The sequence below is a fragment of the Bos taurus genome, chromosome 15 (assembly GCF_002263795.3).
Source record: "Bos taurus isolate L1 Dominette 01449 registration number 42190680 breed Hereford chromosome 15, ARS-UCD2.0, whole genome shotgun sequence".
Taxonomy (NCBI): Eukaryota; Metazoa; Chordata; class Mammalia; order Artiodactyla; family Bovidae; genus Bos; species Bos taurus.
Genome location: NC_037342.1, coordinates 83,186,651 through 83,193,238, shown reverse-complemented (window position 1 = coordinate 83,193,238; position 6,588 = coordinate 83,186,651).

Below are 6,588 nucleotides of genomic sequence, written 5' to 3'. Positions count from 1 at the left end.
TGACACTTCCCATCCCTTCTTCAGAATAGCAGTACTTCTGATTACACAAGAAATGATTTGCTATATTTACAGACAATTGATGTATGAAAAATACTTCTTCCTCTTTCTGAATTTCAAGGTCTGGGAAATAACACAAAGGAGAAGTAACAGATAAGAGAAAGAGCTTGTGAAGATTTGTGAGATGCACAACCTCAGTTAGAATTCATTTCCTTTTTCCTTGGGTACATTCAGCTAATTCCTTTAAGCCTGAGTTTTCTTATCTGCTAAACTTTGGCCACCTGCTGTGAAGAGCTGACTCATTTGAAAAGACCTTGATGCCGGGAAAGATTGAAGGCAGGAGGAGAAGGGGACGACAGAGGATGAGATGGTTGGATGGCATCACTGACTCAATGCACATGAGTTTGAGTAAACTCCGGGAGTTGGTGATGGACAGGGAGGCCTGGCGTGCTGCAATCCATGGGGTCGCAAAGAGTCAGACATGACTGAATGACTGAACTGAACTGAAATGAGGCTTGTTGTTTAGCCATTAAATCATGTCCAATTCTTTTGCAACCCCATGAACTGTAGCCCACCAGGCTCCTCTGTCCATGGAATTTCCCAGGCAGTAATACTGGAGTGGGTTGCCATTTCCTTCTTCAGGGGATCTTCCCAACCCAGGAATTGAACCTGTGTCTCCTGCATTGCAGGCAGATTCTTTACCACTGAGCACCTGGGAAAGTAGACAATAATAATGTGGGTAGACAATATTAATTCCACTCTGTGGCTGTTGGGAAAATTAGAGGGAGAGGCCAGAAAGAGTTTACAGAATGTAGGCATTCCATAACTTGTGATAATACTGATATTAATTTTGAACTTGGGAGAACTGATATATTTCCCCATTGCCCCAGCTGTTGGCAAAGTGAAAGCAACCTATGGCATCTCACTGCCCACTTGTTGCTTCCTTTGGATGTCTCTTCATTTCCTGGCACCCTGAGCTTGCGCCTGCCAGCATCCAGGGCCGTGGGGAACGGCACATCTTGTAACACCGCACTGTCTGCGGCATCTGAGAATGGCAGGGTGCACCAGCAGACCGAAGCTGACAAAATCACCTGCCTTTGAAGGTTTAGTCGAAAATGTTTGCAAAATTATGAAATGGAACACTGAAGACTTAATAAGCCTACTCCCTAAGTATTTTCTCAAACAAGCTAGTGGCAGTGAATAGATATGGGGCCATTTTACCATGACTTTGCAGATTATTATTAAAATACACGTGGAAGAATTGTATCTTTCATTTTTAAATGTACAACACTTGTATTATGTCAGATTTTACTGGTATTTTAAAACCCAACATTTGTTTGTCAGTGTTTCCCATCATTTTGGCTAGCAATTAATTTTGAGTATAAAAGGTAAATATCTCTAGGAAATAAAGCTGAGTATGTCTCATTACAACTGATTCAATCTCCTGAAGCTGACAAATGATTATCACCTATGCACAGCAGGACTTGTTCTAAGCAACTCATATTTCCCACCCATAGTTTTAGTTTTCAGTCTCTGCTCTGCATAAACAGTATGAAACGTCCTTCTTACCCCCAGTTGACAAGCTCCTGACTTCCCCTTCCCTGAGTAATGAACTTCCTCTCTGGTTTGTTTCCTATCTGGGCACATGTATAAACACACAAACTCAGCTTTATTTATTTCTTTATTTTGGGTGCCCTGTAGTGATATTTATTTGACTCTTTGACACACATGTCAAATCTTTCTAGATAACAGGATTAAAATGTTTTGAGGCTTCTGATTCCACGTGTGATTTGAGATTTTCAGTGTTGGTTAAGGGTCTCCTGCACTGCAGGCCAATTTTTTTTTTTTACCGTCTGAGCCACCAAGGAAAAGTGGGCAAGTTTTTAAAGACATTGTTATGAAATGTCACCTTCATTTTAAGTAAGAAATACTCAGACAAAATCCTTTCACTTCTAACCAATTATAATCACATCTATTCTTGTCATTTGTCAACTAGGTGTATTGTTACAGATATTTATTTACTTAAAATACAATGATTTTTTTTCATTTAAATTACATTTATTTGTGGTTACCTTTTATTGTTAAAAAAAAAAATACTGCATAAAAATGTGCCATGGTGGTATTTGGTTTATTTTTAAATGTATGTATTTAAATAGAGAAAATGGGTTACTTACAGTAAGTAAATAGTATTACAACTGGTTTAAAGTTATGGCTCTTTAAGTATGGAATCTAGGGGTAGAACACTTTTTCTAAGACAGAACCCTTGAAAAATCCCATTTTATTTTTAAGGAGTATCACACAGTGTTAAGGAATTTAATAGCTGAATTCCTAAAGCATGAACATAGGCCATATGAAGAACAGAAAAATAATATACTTCTTTTTCTCCTATTTGGGTTTTCAGAATCTTTGCAACTTCTAACTGAATAAGTTGGGCTGGGCTTATAGTTAAATAGTTAAAATAAGTTAATAGTTAAATAAGTTAAAGCTGGGCTCACAGAATCCAAAGAAAACAACCTCATTCTTTCCCCACAACTGTCCTTCGTAAACACCCTCAGTGTGGTGGTTCTCCTCAGCTTTCTGTTTAAAATCTGAGATAAGTTACTGTCAGCAATGGACAGCTCTTGTCACTTTAGCCCTAAAATGTAGTATCTTATGCAAGAATAGAAACTTGGTTATTTATAGGGAAGTTGGAGCTGCTTGAGACAGCAGTCCCATCATGGGGGGGAGGAGAGCGTGGTTTTGTTTTTAACCATCGTCTCGAGCTGGCTGAGAGGACTTTCCAGTCCTTGCAGAGTGCAGGGTGGAACGAGGACCGCTGAGGGGCAGGAAGTGTCTCCTGGACTGCTGCTTCCCCAGCTTGCTGTCCAGCTGGTAGAGCTGATGGCTTTGTGGCTCCACTGCTGAGATTCCTTCGCTGTGGATCCTTTTTTTCTAATCCACTTACTCAGTGCTCACAACTCCTCCCATGTCCCACCCTGAGTGTCCATCAGCATTTTCCAGCCTCCTTCTCTTCAAGGTCTTCTCCTCCTGATGTCCTTTTGGGGCAAAGTCTAGGACCACCCAGGTGTTGTCTTTCTCCCATGGCTTACCTGTAGTGGGAGGCTATCCCAGGATGACCTTCCTCTCCTGCTCGGTCAGTGGAGGCAGACAGCCTCTGGGGTGGCTCTGATGGCTCCTGCCTCCTGGCACTCGGGCCCTTTGGTGAAAGCTTCCCCTCAACTATGGACAGCAAGACCTGTGACTTGCTCTGAGTAAGTACAGAATGGCCAAGGGGTCAAGATGTGTGTTCGTGGGAGTGCCTTATGATATTACAGAGCGCCGTAGCACCTGCCTTCCTGGTTTCTCTATTTTTATTTTTTAATTATTTACTTATTATTATTAAATAATTATTTAATTAATGGTTTAAAAGTTATTTTTATTTTTTAATTTATCTTTGAGTGTGCCGCGTCTCCGTGGCTGTGCCCCAGCCTCCGCTCGTTGCAGCAGGTGGGGCTCCTCACGCGCTGCCATTCTCCGGCTTCTCGCTGTGCCAACGTCTCCTGCTGCAGTCGTCGCGGCTTGCGGGCTCAGTGGTTGTGGCACATGGGCTTAGCTGCCCTGTGGCGTCTGGAACTTTCCCAGACCAGGGGTCCGACCCAGTCACCTGCCTTAGTAGGCAGTTTCTTAACCCCTGAACCCCAAGGGCAGCCCCCCGGGGTCGCTTTCTCTCCACGGCCAGCTCTGAGGAAGCAGGCAGCCAAGCTGGGGACCTCCAGGTAGCAGGGAACTGGGGAAGCCTTTAGGTGTTGAGGGTGGCCTAGCCAACAGCCTGCATAGACCGCCAGCTAACACCCAGCAGAACAAGGGGCCCTTGGTCCTGGGGACCTCCAGGTAGCAGGGAACTGGGGGAGCCTTTAGGTGTTGAGGGCGGCCTAGCCAACAGCCTGCATAGACCACCAGCTAACACCCAGCGGAACAAGGGGCCCTTGGTCCTACGGCTGCAAGGAATTGGATTCTGTCAACAACAGAGGAAGCTTGAGCGTGAATCCTTCTCCAGCCAAGCCTCAGTTGAGATCGAAACCGAGCCGACACCTTGTCTGCGGCCTTGTGAGACCTGGAAGCATAGGAGCCTGTCAAGCCACAGCCAGTTTCTTGTGCTGTTTCAAACCTCTGAGGCTGTGCAGTGGGTCCTGCAGCGAGAGGAGCAGACGTTGGCCATCAAAGCTGGAAGCCCCGGCCGTGCCTGTTTGGTTCCTCTGTGTGCTAGACTCATGTCTCGGGTGACGATCGTGGTCCCGCCGCAGCCTGTCTCACTGAGCTTAGCCTTGAGGAGGGGTAAAGCCCCACAGAACTCCAGTAAGTTTCTTCCAATGGAATTCTGCAGCAAAGTTTTCAAATGATGTGTGTGTGTGCGCTAAGTCGCTTCAGTGGTGTCTGACTCTGCAGCCCCATGGACTGTAGCTCGCCAGGCTCCTCTGTCCATGGGATTCTGCAGGCAAGAATACTGGAGTGGGTTGCCATGACCTCCTCCGGGGATCTTCCTGACCCAGGGATCAAACCCTGGTCTCCTGTCTTTCCTCATTTGGCAGGCGGGTTCTTTACCACTAACTCCACCTGGGAAGCCCCTTCAAATAAAAGACTGTTTCTCATGACACTCTCTTGGCTCCTTCTCAGTCTTCAGATTTATTTTCCGGGCGAGTTGAGAAAACCACCTGGCTATTCTTTTGTAGTTTTTTCTTGGGTGAATGCGTTTCATGTTGTAAACTGGGAGTGATTGTCAGTGGTAGGAACGGGGTGATGGAAGCGGCCTGTCCAGGTGCAGGCCATAAGGAAGAACATGGTCTGGAGAAGCTTTCAAACAATGACTGAACTGTCATCTAACCTTTATCATCAGCAGCAATTCTAAATACTGATAATAAAATACTGCTCCAGAAAAGTCTAATCTGAAAATGGCCTATTCCGGGGGCACATCCTTCCCACTGCCTGTCTTTGGTATAACGCTGTGTTATCTACTGTCTCTGGGCCTCAGATGAACTGGGCAGAGCGTCCTTCCGGCTTAAGCCCCGTTACCCCTGGATGGACGATCTGTCCGCAGCTTCACAGTGCAGTCTGGGGCTGCTGCTGCTGCGTCACTTCAGTCGTGTCCGGCTCTGTGTGACCCCGGAGATGGCAGCCCATCAGGCTCCCCCGTCCCTGGGATTCTCCAGGCAAGAACAGTCTGGGGCTGGATCAGAGGAAATGGCCCTTCCTTTGCTGCCATCTGCTGGGCAGTAGTAAAAAGTACCCTGGTCCCTGTAGGTTGCAAAATTCAACAGGTGGGGCTCTTAGATCAGTGTATTTGTGATGGTTGTGTGTGTGTGTGTGTGCATGCACACAAATGTGTACATGCAGCTGTCAGAAAGCAGATGGAACATTTATTGTTATCTAAGAGATGGGGAGACAGTGGAAACAGTGTCAGACTTTATTTTGGGGGGCTCCAAAATCACTGCAGATGGTGACTGCAGCCATGAAATTAAAAGACACTTACTCCTTAGAAGAAAAGTTATGACCAAACTAGATAGCACATTCAAAAGCAGAGACAGTACTTTGCCAACAAAGGTCCGTCTAGTCAAGGCTATGGTTTTTCCAGTGGTCATGTATGAATGTGAGAGTTGGACTGTGAAGAAAGCTGAGCGTCGAAGAGTTGATGCTTTTGAATTGTGGTGTTGGAGAAGTCTTTGAGAGTCCCTTGGACTGCAAGGAGATCCAACCAGTCCATCCTAACGGAGATCAGTCCTGGCTGTTCATTGGAAAGACTGATGCTGAGGCTGAAACTCCAGTACTTTGGCTACCTGATGCGAAGAGCTGACTCATTTGAAAAGAGCCCGATGCTGGGAAAGATTGAAGTCAGGAGAAGGGGATGACAGAGGATGAGATGGTTGGATGGTATCACCGACTCGATGCACATGAGTTTGGGTGGACTCCGGGAGTTGGTGATGGACAGGGAGGCCTGGCATGCTGCGACTCATGGGATTGCAAAGAGTTGGACACGACTAAGCAACTGAACTGAACTGAACCTGCTCATCAGTCTGAAGAGGAGGATAGAGACAGTGAGAGAAACAAAAACACAGACTCAACTCATTTGAACCCCAATCAGGTCCCGAAAACTTACCTGATGACAAAACAGGTCACTCTGTACCCAAACACAGAGAGAGAGAAGGCAATGTAGGCTTTCAGCAGGGAGAGAACCATGATCACAAAATACCTTCTAAAGAGGAGCAGATTCCACGAAGAAATAAAAGAAAAAAGGGAGGGAAAGAAAAATATTATGATAGGTGGACACCTGCATCAGCCTTAGATACTGACTTCAATCTGACCCATTCTCCATTACAGAAATAGATAAGTTCTTTCTCGTGCCAAACTAAAAAAGAATTAAAAAAAAATCCTAGGATGGTTCAGAGGAATTCTACTCTGGAACTTAATATCTTTAGAGTAATTGAGATTAAATCAGATATATTTCCATAGTTTTTTTGGCTTATAAATTCTCTGTTTTCTAGCTATGTTAGTTGTCTATTTCAATTTCTTGTTAGTTTATTGTCTATTTCAAATTAGTTTCCTTATATTAATAATAAC